This window comes from Notolabrus celidotus, chromosome 13, assembly GCF_009762535.1.
Source record: "Notolabrus celidotus isolate fNotCel1 chromosome 13, fNotCel1.pri, whole genome shotgun sequence".
In the NCBI taxonomy this organism is placed as follows: domain Eukaryota; kingdom Metazoa; phylum Chordata; class Actinopteri; order Labriformes; family Labridae; genus Notolabrus; species Notolabrus celidotus.
In genome coordinates, this window is record NC_048284.1 from 5,913,777 (window position 1) to 5,930,240 (window position 16,464).

Genomic DNA, 16,464 nt, shown 5'->3' on the forward strand with positions numbered 1-16,464 from the left:
CAAGTGGGATGATTAAAAAGAACGTAATGTTAAATGATCTTCCTGATGCAGGTCCTGCAACATTGCACTTTTCACAATCTTGCTGAACAGGATCATGTGCGTGTGTCAAGTAATAGTAGACAAAATTGAACTTTCATATACCCTCATGCTTTTCTGGTTAGGCCGGTTTGATGTGTTAATGACTGAAAAACAACTCTATTATCTACGTCTGTGTCACACGGATGAGTCAAGTGACTCAGTGAGGCCAAGAAGGTGTTTTTAATGCAAAGGAACAACAAAGAAAATGAGTAACTGGTTAGATGTCATCTTAACGGTGTAGTAAGATAAGACAGTAACTAAAGCCATTAGCTGAAAAGAGATATGAAGTGTCATATGTCCTTGATATCTCTAACAAAAGACATCTACAGTCCCTGTTGTCTCTGCATTTTGGCTGTAGTGTCTGAGGTTTTATAAGCTTGCCAGAATAAAACAGGATCATGTAGCTCTGGCGTTTCTATGCTTGTTGATTTGACTCCCTGCCAGGTCAGGGTGCCAGGTCCAGGTCACACTCAGTTACCTCGGTTGAGGAGGGGGAGTAGAAAACTGATGTGAGGGCCATTGTCTGGGGGTCTCTGGAGGTGGTGTGGGTTTCTCTCTTGCGCTGATGCTGCTGATTGAGATGGAAAATCAGAACTGCAGCTCTCAGGAGGCGTTGAAGTGTCTCCTAAAGTGGGAAGAAATGATGTGACAAATGGTGGATGAAGTTGTATGAAAAGAGGGATCTGGCTGCTTTGTTTGGATCCATCTGGAGTGTCACTGGATATCTGCAGGAGCTGAGAATGTGCAGCCAGAACAGTTGTGTGCTTTTGTCTAGCAATATACCAAAGTACGGTGGCCCCTAAGGTCAATTACACAAACATGTATGACACAAGAAATGTTTCACTGAGTGCCAACAAAAGTTCTTTAAATGCAAGGAAATCTTAAGGTTAAAAAAAAAGAAAAAAATCATGAAATACAAAAAAAGTTAAATGGAACAAGAAACTTCAATAAAAAAATAAATAAAATAAAAATAAAATAAAATGAATTAAATAAATTAAATAAATTAAATAAATTAAATAAATGGGCTGCACGGTGGTGCAGTGGGTAGCGCTGTTGCCTCACAGCTAGAAGATTCCTGGTTCCAATCCCCGGCTGGGCAGGTGCCTTTCTGTGTGGAGTTTGCATGTTCTCCCCGTGCATGCGTGGGTTCTCTCCGGGTTCTCCGGCTTCCTCCCACAATCCAAAAACATGCTCACCAGGTTGATTGATCGCTCTAAATTGCCCGTAGGTGTGAGTGTGTGTGTGTGTGAATGGTTGTCTGTCTCTCTGTGTTAGCCCTGTGATAGGTTGGCGACCTGTCCAGGGTGTACCCTGCCTTCCGCCCGAAGCCAGCTGGGATAGGCTCCAGCCCCCCGTGACCCCTAACGGGATAAGCGGTCAAGATAATGGAGATGGAGGAGAAATTAAATAAATTAAATAAATTAAATAAATTTAAATAAATTAAATTAAATAAAATATTGCATAGTATTTGGAAAAATTCACAGAACACCGAAAAATAAACTTAAAAAATATTACATGAAATAAAAACAGTTTTATATAAACTGAAAAAAACTTTTTAAAAATGCAAAAATATTTACCAAAATTTAATAAATGGCAAGAATATTACATGAAACATTTTCACAAAAAGACATACAAAAGGGGGCGCTGGTGGCCTAGCGGTCTAAGCGCCCCACTTATAGAGGCTACAGTCCTCGTCGCAAAGGGTTGCTGGTTCAACTCCTGGCCAGTCAACCATTTGCTGCATTCCTTCCCACACTGTCTACTCCCCACATTCTCTGTCTCTCTTCAGCTGTCCTATCATTAAAGGCAAAAAAATGCCCAAAACATGACTTAAAAAAAATAAAATAAAACACATTAAAGAGAAAAATGTGTCATGAAACAAAAATCTTTCATGAAATGCAAAAAGTATGTCACAAAAGAATATAAAGCTGCAGAAATATGACGTGAAATGCAAATTATTTCAAAAAACAAACAAGAAAAATGTGTGTTTTGTATTATTTTATTTCAAAAAGTATAATATTTTTGTTTTTTAAAATCCTTTGCATCTCCAAATCTTTATTTATTATTGATTTTATTTAGCCAGATGATATCTGTTGAGATCAAGACCTCTTTCACAATGGTGACCTGGCCAAGAGGTCAGCAGCACACATCATAGTAAATATTACATGGTAAATCTGCAGCTTTTGGGGTGTTTCGGGTCTGTAGTGGTCAGTACCAACAAAAGTGGACCAGTGACAGGGTGATAGGTGAACAAGGCTCGAAAATTCATGTGGGGAGTGTATCAATCCAACAGAGGAGCTACTGCAGGTCAAACGGCTGATGTTTCAGAACAAGCAGTTTGCTGTTTGTAGGGCTGTGTAGCTGCAGACTGGTCAAGGGGCCCATGCTGACCTCTGTCCACTAATGAATGGCCCAACAATGGACACATGAGCAGAACTGGACCACGTAGCACTGGAAGAAGGCAAGGTGTTGACTTGGCCTCCAACCTCCCAAGATCTCAATCCAATCAAGCATCTCTGGGATGTGCCAAACAGCCAAGTCTGATCTATGGAGGCTTCACTTTGCAACTCCAGGATCTGCTTCTAACACCTCAGTCCCTGATACCACAGCAGACCTTTAGAGGGCTAGTGGCTGCTCTTTCCCTGACCTGATGAGAGGAGAACCGACTCTGTATGAGGCTTACTACTTCCTATTTACAGAATTACTTGAGTTTTTTATTGGACTATATAATCACAGCTCTTTACTCGGTTCCTTGCTGTGCAGTCGCTCCTCGCTGTGCAGGATCAGGCTTTTCTCTCTCAGGAGTTGTAGAGCGATATACAATAACATAAACCAGGAAGTCACAAAAACATCTCTCTGTTCTCTCATAAAACAAAAACTCAGGGAACTCTGAAGACACATTTTAATTTGTGAAGACATCTCTTATGTTTCCAGAGGGAGGCTTTAACATTGCTGGGACTCAGTAACATCTGTACTGTGTATCTGACTACAACAGAGTGTAATTTATGATACCTTCATATGTATGAAAGCTATTAACTTGTCAGATCCTTGAGTTTGAGGAGTCTGTCTTGGCTCTACATTGTTTTTCCATGAAATCTGTGCAGCATTTTTTCATGTAACCCTCTGTTCAGTGATCTTAGCAGAGGAGCAGAGCTGTAAGTGAGCAGCAAAGAGAGGCCGTACAGGACTGCTCTGCCTGGGAAATCTGACAAGCATTAGCGCTCATTTCCTGTAATTTTCTATTTCAGTGCAGAGATATCACACCATATAAAACCGAAGGACTCACAAGAGTAAAGGAAAGCGAGAGAGACCTCATTTTCAGATCCCAAAGTTCCCCGACTGAGCCAGGAATAAGCCGCCGAACTCTATGAACTATCATTTAAAGGGGCAGGTTCCTCATCATCCATAAATCTGAGCCTCCCAGTGAGTGTCTGGAGTTAAGATGCAACCTAGCACTTATGCTCTCTCTCAAGTGTCCTCATAAACCGCATTGTTTCTCACTTATTCGCCCCTCTCCCTGGAGCCAGCCGATGCCAAAAGTTCCCCTCGCAGGCCTGTCCTCCTGGGCTTGTTTGGGGACATCTGCTGCCATGTCCAAATATTGTTTTTGGCTGAGCCGTCTCTGGCTCCGCTGCCAGAGAATAGAGCTGGGAACTATTTTTACCACAGCGGGATAGACTGTGTTAACATACAAAACAATGCCTCTATCCGTGCTCCTCCAGCTGTGGAGCGGAGGAGAAGCTGCTGCAGGGAGCGAGCATCGAAAACATCCAGGCTGGTGGCTTTTAGTCGGGATGTGAAGTGGTGATAACAGCACCGTTGGACTTTTCACCTCTTTGAACTCTCCCTGGGTTTGACTAGTTGCTTCTTTTGGTCATAACTTTAACATCAGTAAAGATGGAAATTTGAGCTTTAGAGTAAATCATAGGCTTACTTTGATGTGACTGAAAAGAACATAATAATGCTGCAAGATGTTCTCATTCCCAACTCCTCAACTAAGGCAGCTTTGGCTTCAAAATATGACTATAGGCAAAATTCTCGTGCTCATTCTCTTATTTATTTATTTCATTTAATATTTTGTTTATTCCATTTTTGCTTGTTTAAACGTTTTTTAGTTTGAGTTTTAACATTTTAACCTTAACTCCGTTATTTCCTAAATATAAACTCATGATGATATAAGCTTTGACAGGAAAGCCAGTCTCTAATTTGAGTTAAAGGTGACATATTACGCTCTTTTTCATCAAAATATATTGGTCTAAGAGGTCCCTAAAACATGTCTTTGAAGTTTATTGCTCAAAAAAACACTTTGAAATCAGATGTTGGTCTGCCTGTAAACCCCTCTTTTTCAGCCCTGCTCAGAACAGGCTGTTTTCTGTGTCTGTGCCTTTAAATGAGAATCTCTGACCACGCCCCCTCAGGAAGTGGATGTGGCCTCAGCTCTCCAGCACGTTGATCTAATGTTTACATGTTGGCTGAATATACACGGCTGCTCACAGACCGGCGTTACTTCAACCCTCTGAATCTGATCCAGAATCTGATCCTGATGGAGAGGCACCTGTAGCAGGACCTTTCTGAACGATCATTCACAGATTTTGTGTTTCTTGTTGTTTTATTTATCAGTATGTCGACGTGTTTCTTAGTACACAGCTACGAACATGTAGCTATGTTGCTATGCTAACTAGCGCTAGCACTTATCCATGATAAATAAAAATCATCCACTAGATCTTCAAATCTGCAGACGTGGGGAGTAAAACAGCCCTTTGTGTTTATTAAGACAGCCTACAACTAGCATGCCTCCCTCCTAAGCTCCTTGTTAGCACACGTGTGCAGGTAATGAAAAACAGAGGAGGGGTTGAGTTGTATTTTATACAGTCTATGGGCTGAACAAGCTCCGAGCTCTGACTTCCTGTTACAGACCGGATGCCGTTGTGACATATGAAAAACACTGAAAACTGAAACGGCTCGTTTCAGCAAACATTTACAGAAAGGTGGAGAAATCAGAACTGGGGCAGAATGGATTTTTTTCATTTTCGGGGGGTTTGTTGACATGCCAGGGAAACATATTTCAGGTAGAGAACCATTAAAAAGTCCATTTCGCATGATATGTCACCTTTAAGGTTAGAATATGTTTATATATTTATACAGTTAACTGTCAATCAAGTCAGCTGTGACTCTCATAATGGAAAACTTGTAATCTTAATATCTTCAAATTGCTACGTTAGAAAAAAAATTCACCCCCCGCACAGTGTTTGCCGATCAGGAAATAAGCTATCCAGACTGCACTCTTTTTTTGAACCAGGCTGTAAACATGTTTATTTCTGCTGTAAAGATCAGCTTTTTTTGAATGGGTGTGTATGTGGTATCTGGTACTTCTAGAGCCAGCCTCAAGTGGATCCTTAATGAACTGCAGTTTTTAGCACTTCCACATTGGCTTCATATTTATAGACCAGAGTTTGGGGGTTCATCCTGCCTGGGTGCTATGGCGGATCCCTATACGAAGCTTCTCCAAAGCGACTACGAGTTCAAAAATCAATCAATACAATAATCCATAATCAATAAACTATCTTTCAAATCTCACTCTGTTGTTGGTGTGGTCCTTGCTAGTGAAATAATAATAAAAGAACAAAGAAAGAACAAACAAAAACTACTTAACAAACATTTTGAACATTTGTATATACCTTAAGGTATTCTTCACTAGCAAGGACCACGCCACACAAGGATATAAGTTGAACATTTAATGAATTAGTTGTGCGTGGTGTGCCCAGCAGAAGGAGACTCAGGATGGGAGTTCCGTCTCAGCGTTATCCTGCCGGAGCTGATCTTGACCCAGGTTGTACCTGGAAGTAGACAGGGCATAGAAGGAGCGAGCATGGCTGTTTCCAAAATCGCCTACTATACTAGCAGTACGTACTGATATGTCCAAAATTCAGTATGTAGTAAGTAGTATGTGAACAAGAGCAAAATCTGCAGTATGCCAATACTCCCCGGATGTCTACTGATTCGGGAAAATATCTCAGTATGCATCAGACCAGTCTGCCTCGCGTACTGTTTCCCATAATGCACAGCGCTCGTTCTGCTTTTTCTTTTTCCTCATTTTTTGACGGGAGGAAATCCGTTTTTGGGTGCTGTGAAAGTTATCAAATTACATATAAACCACTTCCTAACTTTTTAAATCATAAATGGATTCTAAATAAGCTTTTTATTTATCGGCTTCGCCGTTGTTTACTTCCGCTTTCCGAAACCGGAAATCCAGCGAAGTCTGGCTCAGCATGCTGCATGACAGATCGGACAGAACAGTCATACTACATACTAAATTCAAACGCAGTATGTAGTAGGCAATACCTACTGCCTACTACATTAGTAAGTAGTATGTAGCAGGCCATTTCGGAAACAGCCCATGAGTTGAGTAGGAGAGGACAAGGAAATAGGTTAAGTGCAGTAGAGTAAGGTGAGGGAGGGTGGGTTGAAGAATCATGGACAAGCAGTTGGAGTAGGCTGGCTACGTTTAAGAAGGCTTGTCAGGTGATTGAGGGTGTGGTTTAGGCGTGGTCCTGCTCCCGAATCTAAGTTAACACCTTAACTTCATTTATTTTTGTTTTATTTATACTTATTTAAAGTTATCCTCAATTTGTGCTTATGTCTGTGTTCCTGTAACAACCCAATTTCCCCCCAGGGATCAATAAAGTATTATCTTATCTAATCTTATCTTATCTTATCTTAAAAGTCTGAGAAACTAAATCAAAAAGGAAAACACTGGGAACACAAGGAAGACGTACAATGATCCAGCACAGGACAGGGGAAACAGAGAAGCTAATTACAGAGTAATCAACACAGGTGTGGAACACAGGACACAGGTGTGATCACAGGACACAGGTGAAACTAATCAGGTTAATCAAGGAGGGAACACACACACACACACACACACACACACACACACACACACACACACACACAAGGGCAGGACGTCAACCTATACTAAACACTATAGACCGGACTAAAACACAAGAATACAACACAAGCCATGTGTCACTAATAACATGAGGAAGAAATAAAGGATGATTTAAAACTAAGACAGAATACACACAGGGGGACACTAGGGACATGTCCAAAATTAAACAGGAAACAAAGACAGATAAACACAAGGATGAACTCATGAGACTTTTTGCTGCATTGTGTTACATGGAAAGTGCTATACAAACAAAGTCTGATTGATCAAACTGAAATATAAACATAAAATGACAGCAGCATCAGATGAAAGTCTTTCAGAGTCTGTTGACATTTTTCCTTTAACCACTCCCAAAGCTCATACCGTGTTTAACCTCTTGTCGCTGTTTCTACGCTGTGTTACGGACTGCCCTGAGTAGAGGTATGAATTAATGTAATAAAGAGCCCTAACATGAAGAGTGAAACCATATAAAAGAAGGAAAGGAAGGGACTGGTTCACATTAATGGAAATGTGGGTCAGCTTACCTGCACGCCGCTCTGCCTGGGTACTCTGGACAGCGTGGCGGTGAGTGGCGACCCCAAGTTTCTTCAGTGAGTTCAGGTTTCTTTTTCTTTTGGTTGGGTTAAGTTTTTAAAGCTACACACTGGTTCTCCAAAGTTCATGGGTCTCTCTGTGGATGAGTCTTGTTGTGGTTATGCGGGCGGCGTCCTCATCGCATCCCAGCTGCGGCTGATCACCTCAATCATGTGACATCATTTAAAGTTGACCAAGCACCTCAGGAAAAAGGGGTTTTAGAGTGTTGTACAAACCAGTGACACGACTGAACCCAATCCCCGTTTCCCACATGAGAACCAGTCCAAGTAAACAGAAAAGAAAGGAAAGAAGAAGAGGAGGCTTCAAGGTACCTATCACTCCTAACAGCTGTTTTGTGCTCTCCAGATAAATACCACATGTTTATATAAAGATCCTTTATTTATTGATGTAAATGAACAGAACAGAAACTTGTGGTTTTGCCACAGTGTCAACAGGCAGAGGAGAAACATGGACTCCTTTCCACATACTGATTTGATATGTCGTGTGATCAAGTTGCCGTTGATACCTGATACCGCTTTTGCCCTTTTGAGAGTTTATCAATGTTGTTATGGGGTTTCGACCCATCAAGAATCAAGTATTCAACACAGCCACAGACAAAGTTAACGTATGTATGTTATAGCATCCCCGGTTGACTGACGATTTCACTCTTCAACTTATGGTTCACAAAGGTTTATTGATCCTCCATGTTCCCACTCCCTCCCGCTCCCTCAGATCCTCTTCCTCCATACACCTGTCTGTCCCCTCCGCCCGTCTCACCACAACGGGGAGCCGAGCATTCAGCCGCTCTGCTCCCCATCTCTGGAACTCATTACCACCTCAATACCGATTCTTTCCCCCATTTCAAATCACAACTCAAAACACATCTGTTTAAAACCGCCTACTCCGTCTAACGCCAATTGCACTGTCACTTTTTGTTGTTTCTATTTTCTTATCACTTTGTCAGTTTATATTGTTTTCATTTTGATTTTGTTTCCTTTAATGTAGATTTGTGTATGTATTTATATATATATATTTGTGTGGTGTCCTTGAGTGTTGAGAAAGGTGCCTTTAAATAAAATGTATTATTATTATTATTATTATTATTGATAATATAGTCTTCCACATCGGAGAACAAAGTGATCGAAAACATGACCTGCGTCAGGGTTGTAGCATCTATGCTAGCCCAGACATCCATGCACAAAACTTAAAGGTGACATATCACGCATTTTTCATCAATATATATTGGTCTAAGAGGTCCCCAAAACATGTCTTTAAAGTTTATGCTCAAAAAAACACTTTTAAATCAGATTTTGGCATGCCTGAAAAACCCTCTTCTTCAGTCCTCCTCAGAACACTCTGTTTTCTCTCTGACCACGCCCCCTCAGGAAGTGGATATCCCCTCGGCTCTCCGGCACGTTGATCTAATGTTTACATGTTGTCTGAATATACACGGCTGCTCACAGACCCGCGTTACTTCAACCCTCTGAATCTGATCCAGAATCTGATCCTGACGGAGAGGCGCCTGCAGCAGGACCTTTCTGAAGGATTGGTCACAGATTTAGTGTTCCTTGTTGTTTTATTTGTCAGTATGTAGACGTGTGTCTTGGTACACAGCTACGAACATGTAGCTATGTGGCTATGCTAACTAGCGCTAGCACTTATCCATGATAAATAAAAATCATCCACTAGATCTTCAAATCTGCAGATGTGGGGGGTAAAACCGACCTCTGCCAGAAAGGCAGCGGGACCTTTCTGAAGGATTGGTCACAGATTCTGTGTTACTTGTTGTTTTATTTGTCAGTATGTCGACGTATGTCTTGGTACACAGCTACAGCTACAGCTACAGCTTCAACTACAACATGTAGCTATGTGGCTATGCTAACTAGCGCTAGCACTTATCCATGACAAATAAAAATCATCCACTAGATCTTCAAATCTGCAGACGTGGGGAGTAAAACCGACCTTTGTGTTTATTAAGACAGCCTACAACTAGCATGCCTCCCTCCTAAGCTCCTTGTTAGCACACATGTGTGCAGGGAATGGAAAACGGAGGAGGGGTTGAGTTGTATTTTATACAGTCTATGGGCTGAACAAGCTCCGAGCTCTGACTCCGTGACAGACCAGATATTGTTGTGACGTAACAAAAACACGGAAGTCTGAAACGGCTCGTTTCACACACATTTACAGAAAGGTGGAGAAATCAGAACAGGGGCAGAATGGATTTTTTTCATTTTCGGGGGGTTTGTAGACATGACAGGGACACATATTTCAGGTAGAGAACCATTAAAAAGTCGATTTTGCATGATATGTCACCTTTAATGAAACCAAGAAAAGGTCATAAAGTCACCTAATATTAATCTGCATAAGAAACGAAATACATACAAACCTTTTGCTTCTTTCTACCAGGTGCTTCATTAACATATAATAAGGGATAAATGGTCATTTATTTAGATTTCAGGTGCCGTTTTTTTGCTTCCATACTTCAAACTTCAGGTTTATAACTGTCAAAATAAAAGCATCAATCTTTATAGATTTGTCCCACTCTTCTTTATCTGTCACCTGACTTCAACACTTCAACATGTCAAAGTGGACTTCATCATCTTGCTGCCAAACAAATCTACCTAACACAACACAACATAAAAAAACAATGAATGGACAGTGTAGAAAAGTGGCACTAGAGTGGTGCTAACAGCTTCATATTTTGAAGCAGTAGGTAAAATAACAAAGCTGTGGTAGTAATAACACTCAAAACGACCCTCTGTTGTTATGCTGGGTATGTTTATTTGATGTTGTCTTTGTATGTTAATGTATTTCAATTATGTTTATAATTCAACATAACATTTTTCATCCATCCAAACTTACACCCATTGTTTTTAAGCTGCTGGATAAACGTGCCTGTACATTTCTGTGAATGTATTCCGTCATGATCCATCTCTGAGTTCAGCTGCTCGGCTGTACAAACACTGATAAAACACAATAACTTGGCCTCAGCTCTCTTACAGCTACTCCTCCCACACTCTTTAACTCTCTTTTCCTCGTGTTCCCCCGAGACCTGAGGTCACATTTCATATCCGTTTATTGCTCTCAACCGAGGAGAGTGTCCAATCCTGTTTTCTTTTAAGTTTACAATGGACTCCTTAAAGACACAGTTAACGCAGGGACCTTGGATTTCTCGGAGCACGCAGAGGAAATTATACTGGGGCTGAGTAATTGAAATGAAAACAGTGGAAGGAAAAGGATCTGTGTTTTAAGGGAAGACATAATGACTGCTCATGCTGTTTGGCCTTCACTTCATATTACAGTATTAATAGACCTCCTCTGGTTCATTTGAGTGATTCAGTCAGGAAAAACAATCAAGTAGTCAATCAATTTAAAAAGCAAAACAAACATTGGGATTAAAAATGATGGTCGGCCTAAATGTAGGAAGACATGAATATGCGTCTGGGAGCTATTTAAATGAATAAATGTGTTTTTCTGTGTGGAAATGCTGCTCTCTATTCTTGACTTTTTCTATGTCTCATTTATTTAACCGTCAATTGTTTGCCAAAGATTAATTGTGGTTTAGAACTCCATTATTTTGCATTTCATACCACTTTGAAAGTTCATATTTACAATTTAAAGCAATTCAGCTTGATTTGAGGATCAAATGTATTCAAAGAAATGTACTCTGTGAACTTGACTTTAAGATTTACTATTCAAACACTTACTTTAACTCTCCCTGTCCCATTAAAGTCACTAACCATAGACCTTTCTGGAGTCTCTGAGCTCCCTTGTCTCGTAGGTTCCTCTGAGTCTCTACCTTCGACAGCCTGCTGCTGTGGACATGCCAGACTCCAGCTGCTACAACTACTACTATCCATCCCACCACTATCATCTCTTCCTCTCTTATTCTCCTCTATCTCTCTCTCCAGCCCCAACACGGTCTCAGCAGATGTGTGTCTAACATGAGTCTGGTCCTGCTGGAGGTTTCTGCCTGTTAAAGGAAGTTTGTCCTTGCCACTGTAACTTGCTAAATGCTGCAAAGTGCTCTGCTCATGGTGGATTAAGATGAGATCAGACTGAGTCCTGTCTGTAAGATGGGACTGGATCTTATCCTGTCTTGATGTTGGGTCTGTGTTAATAATAGAACATAGAGTACGGTCTAGACCTGCTCTGTTTGTAAAGAGTCTACATATGACGTTTGTTGTGATTTTCCATCCATCCATTATCTTGACCGCTTATCCTGTTAGGGGTCAGGGGGGGCTGGAGCCTATCCCAGTTAGCTTCGGGTGGAAGGCAGGGTACACCCTGGACAGGTTGGCAACCTATCACAGGGCTAACACAGAGAGACAGACAACCACTCACACCTACGGGCAATTTAGAGTGATCAATCAACCTGGTCAGCATGTTTTTGGACTGTGGGAGGAAGCCGAAGAACCCGGAGAGAACCCATGCATGCATGGGGAGAACATGCAAACTCCACACAGAAAGGCACCTGCCCGGCTGGGGATTCAAACCAGGAACCTTCTAGCTGTGAGGCAACAGCGCTACCCACTGCACCACCGTGTTGTGATTTTGCACTATATAAATAAGAACTGATGTCCAGTGACCCCTGACTAATGCAGCATTTGAACTTTTCAGGAGTTCAAGTTTGGTTTGCTGTCTCTGTTTCATGCAGGTCCTGTATATGTGAAACTTTTCACAACATGCCAACCTGAGGTAGGAAATGAGGAATGCCTGCTTTCTTAACTCTGCATGTGTATGTTTAGCACATCCCTGGAAGTACTTTGTTATTTTTCAAGCTCTGCATGACACAAAATGCATATTACTTTTGACTTCTTAGCTGAGCCATCATAGTATTTTTAAGGGAAATGTGCCGTTCAAAAGCACAGTGAAGTCCTTATTTTCCATCACGGCAGCAGCAGCAGGAGCGCTGAACTATAGTGTTCTCTGAAAGGGACATAAAAGGCATGTGATTAAATCGAATTATTGCACTAACTCTGGACTTGATCGCTTGCAATAAACACCGACAGCACTATTTGCAATGCAGCTCTTATGGCACTTATCCCATTCTGCAAAACCTGGGCAAATTATTCAACTCTTCAAGGAACCTGAGTGTGACTTCTCTGAAGTAGTAATGTACAGGTTGAGCTGTTTGTTGGTGTTAATTAAACTCCTGTCAGAGTTCTGGCACAGACCCAAGTCGGTGCAAAGATTATAGTTCAAAACAAAGTGCCACGTTTGTTGTAACCTGAGAAGGATTACTTCACCTGTTGGCTGCGGTTGCAAAATGTGATGAAATCTGAGCGTTAATGAAAGCCTCTTTTATAACAGACAGACTGAAGGAACTATACCTCGCACATCAAGTCCTTCTCTGAAAGTGATATAACTTGTTGTTGATGACTTGTCCTTTGTATGAACCTCGACTGAGATACTGAATATTGACAAAGAAATGCTAAAGCTATCATAAATAGCTTCATAATCTAATACAGTTTTCAATTTGATTACTCTGCAACAAGAATGTATGATAAGAAATCCAATAAGAGTAATGTTCAGGAGTGTTTTTATACGATTTTGACCTCCTTCTTCAAGAGGTGCAGTGATATAAAGTCACATAAACGCTCAATTATTGGTGAAAGAATTCCCCCTCAATAAAAATCATTGGACAGATTTTCAAAACAAAAGCAGCTGAAGGGCAGAAATCATTCATTTTAATCCTCAACAGTCTGATGACATCACTGTGACGTCCTCAGAGTTATTTTTCAGATGAAACAAAGATCCTCTGGCGCGTCACATCACTCTGCTGGCCAAATCACGTTTCTCCAAACTCACAAACTCACGCACTTCAGGGCTTTGTGAGCTCGTGTTTACGACCGCCCCACAGCGAATCATCAAACGTGTGCTGGCTCTGACGCAGAAGTTACAACCCCAAAGTACGCACTTTCTCTGAGTCACCATCACTGAAGGAATGCTTGTGGGGCCCACCCAGAGCTCACTGCGCACTCACTGCGCACTTGATGACGTGAAGCAAGCCCTCCTCTAAATGTAAACAAATGTTTGCCTCGTGAAAAACAGTTGTTGCATTTTTTGTTTCATTATGCGCCAGATGTTTTCAATAGGTGGGAAGTCAGGACTGCAGGCAGGCCAGTTTCGCACGTGGACTCTTCTACTACGGAGCCATGCTGTTGTAATACGTGCAGGAAGTAGTTTGACCTTGTCTTGCTGAAATACGTAAGGTCGTCTTGAAGATAAGATAAGATAATTAAGATATACTTAATTTGTTTCCCGTTGGGGGAAATTTCTTTTGTTACAGCAGCTTACAACACGGGAGAGGGGAATACAGCAATTTACTAACATAGTTAAAAAATATAATAACAGTAATAATAGCAATGACAAGGGTATAATAAAATAAACTAGAATAAAATAAACTAGAATAAAATAAACTAGAATAAAATAAAATAGAATAAAATAAAATAGAATAGTATAAAATAAAATAAAGTAAAAATAAATTAAAATATGGCAGCTATTACAGATATATACACACTATGTACACTTCTATCTGATAATAGATAAGGTAAGTTATTGCACGATAAAAATGCACCAGGTTATTTAAAAACAAACATACACAGTATGAAGAACAGTGCGATTCAGATGGATACAGTAGTTATTTGTGAATGTGCCAAGTCACCTAGTAACTTCCATGTAGTGGAATGAAAGATGAGAACAGCTGATTAACGGGACACAGCAGTGCTGGTGTCTGATTGCAGATGGGATGAAGGACCTGCGGTAGCGCTCCGTCCTGCAGGGTGGGAGTCTCAGTCTGCTGCTGAAGGAGCTGCTCAGGGACCCCACAGTCTCATGCAGGGGGTGAGAGGGATTGTCCATGATTGATGTCAGCTTGGCTAACATCCTCCTCTCACCCACCTCCTCTATGGAGTCCAGAGGACAGCCCAGGACAGAACTGGCCCTCCTGACCAGTCTGTTAAGTCTCTTCCTGTCTGTGCTCCCTGCTCCCCAGCAGACCACTGCATAGAAGAAAGCAGACGCTACCACAGTGTCATAAAATGTCCGTAACAGAGTCCTGCACACTCCGAAGGACCTCAGTCTTCTCAGCAGGTGCAGACGACTTTGGCCCTTCTCAATCACCATCTCCTTGGTCTTGCTGGTGTTGAGCTGAAGGTGGTTTAGCTCACACCAGAAAGAGGCATTGACTGGATGGCAGCATATGTTGATCCAAAGCCTGTATATATCATTCAGCATTAATGGAGCCTTCCTGATCAAGTTGGCCATGGTTGCCGGGAATAAATGCATTGCTCTAATATGGAAAAGCTCAGACCCCCCTACTCTTTCTATGTGGCTTAAAGAACTTTCCTCTTACATGGCCTTCAGAGAAAATTATGTTCAATCTGAAAAGAAAACCTTTTCGATAAATGTTGTTCTGATTTCAGGAACCACATGAGTAACACTTGACAGTCGTTAGTGAAGTGATAGCAAAAGTTTTTGGTATGTGCAGGCACTATCACATGTTGACATACACTGCTGGACTTGTTTGGATTGTATTAACCCCTACTTTGCATTATGGCCCTTGTCTCGGGGTGGGAGGGACTGGTCATCAGGGTTTTTGTTTGTCTATTTGTTTGTTTGTCTGTTTATACTTCCTTAGGCCCCTCTCCTTTGGAATCATCTACCAGTCAGGGTCCGGGAGGCAGACACCCTCTCCACTTTTAAGAGTAGGCTTCAAACTTTCCTTTTTGATAAAGCTTATAATTAGAGCTGGCTCAGGCTTGGACCAGCTTTTGTCATGCTGCTATAGGCCTAGACTGCCGGGGGAACTGGCACACTGACACACTGGGATCCTAGCTCACCCCCTTCCCCCCAACCCCTTCATCACTTACTTTAACCCTGCCTGTCCCATTAAAGTTACTAACCATAGACTTTTCTGGAGTCCCTGAGCTCCATTGTCTCGTAGATTCCTCTGAGCTGCCGTAGGCGTCCTCCTGCTGTGGACGATCTGGACTCCAGCTGATACGGACGTGCTGGACTCCAGCGGCAACAGCTTCTACTACTCGTCTCATCACTATCACCTCTCTCTCTTACTCCCCTCTATCTGTCTTTCCAGACCCAACTCGGTCGAGGCATGATGGCTGTCTAACATGAGTCTGGTTCTGCCTGAGGTTTCTGCCTGTTAAAAGGAAGTTTTTCCTCGCCACTGTAACTAGCTAAATACTGCGATGTGCAATGCTCATGATGGATTAAGGTGGTGTCAGACTGAGTCTTACCCTGTCTTGAAGTTGGGTCTCTGTTCATAATTTGACATAGAGTGGTCTAGACCTCCTATGTTTGTAAAAGCGTCTTGAGATAACGTTTGTTGTGATTTGACGCTATACAAATAAAGATTGATTGATTGATTAATGTATTTAAATTTATTTGTCTCTTTCTTCTCATGGTTATTATTTCATTGTTGTATGTGCAAAATACTTCTGACTTCATTTGTTGTTCTACATTATTTATTTCTGTCCTTTTCAGTTGCTACATGTGCAAAACTAGTTTAGTGTGCTTATCTGTTTGTTACTCGGTCATAATTTAAAAAATCAATAAATGTATTGTTAAAAAAAAAAGGAGCCTTCCTGGATGTGTAAGCTATTCATGCTACAGGCACTTATGCATCCCCTTAACATCATGGTATGGGGATGTTGGCACAGTTTGACCTGTGTGCTCCCAACAAGCTACGTGGTCCCTACATGAAGAAATCCCCAATTTCTTAGCAATTGTTTTGCTCCTGCAGTCTCTCACAGAGCGGTGAACCTCTTTATAGCCTCTCTGAAGTGCCCTTTTTATTCCCAGTCATGCTACCTGTCCTATCCAACCTGTTGCATATGGACATAATT

The 16,464-nt window shown here is 41.5% G+C and overlaps 1 long non-coding RNA gene across 1 annotated transcript; it reads right to left on the bottom strand.

Moving 5' to 3' along the window:
• Positions 1-235: 235 nt before the first annotated feature.
• Positions 236-7,744, bottom strand: LOC117823760. The gene is made up of 2 exons (XR_004633487.1): positions 7,549-7,744; positions 236-703 (listed from the first exon to the last, which is right to left on the bottom strand). It is a non-coding gene; the product is annotated as an uncharacterized LOC117823760 (long non-coding RNA).
• Between the last annotated feature and the right edge of the window lie 8,720 nt (positions 7,745-16,464).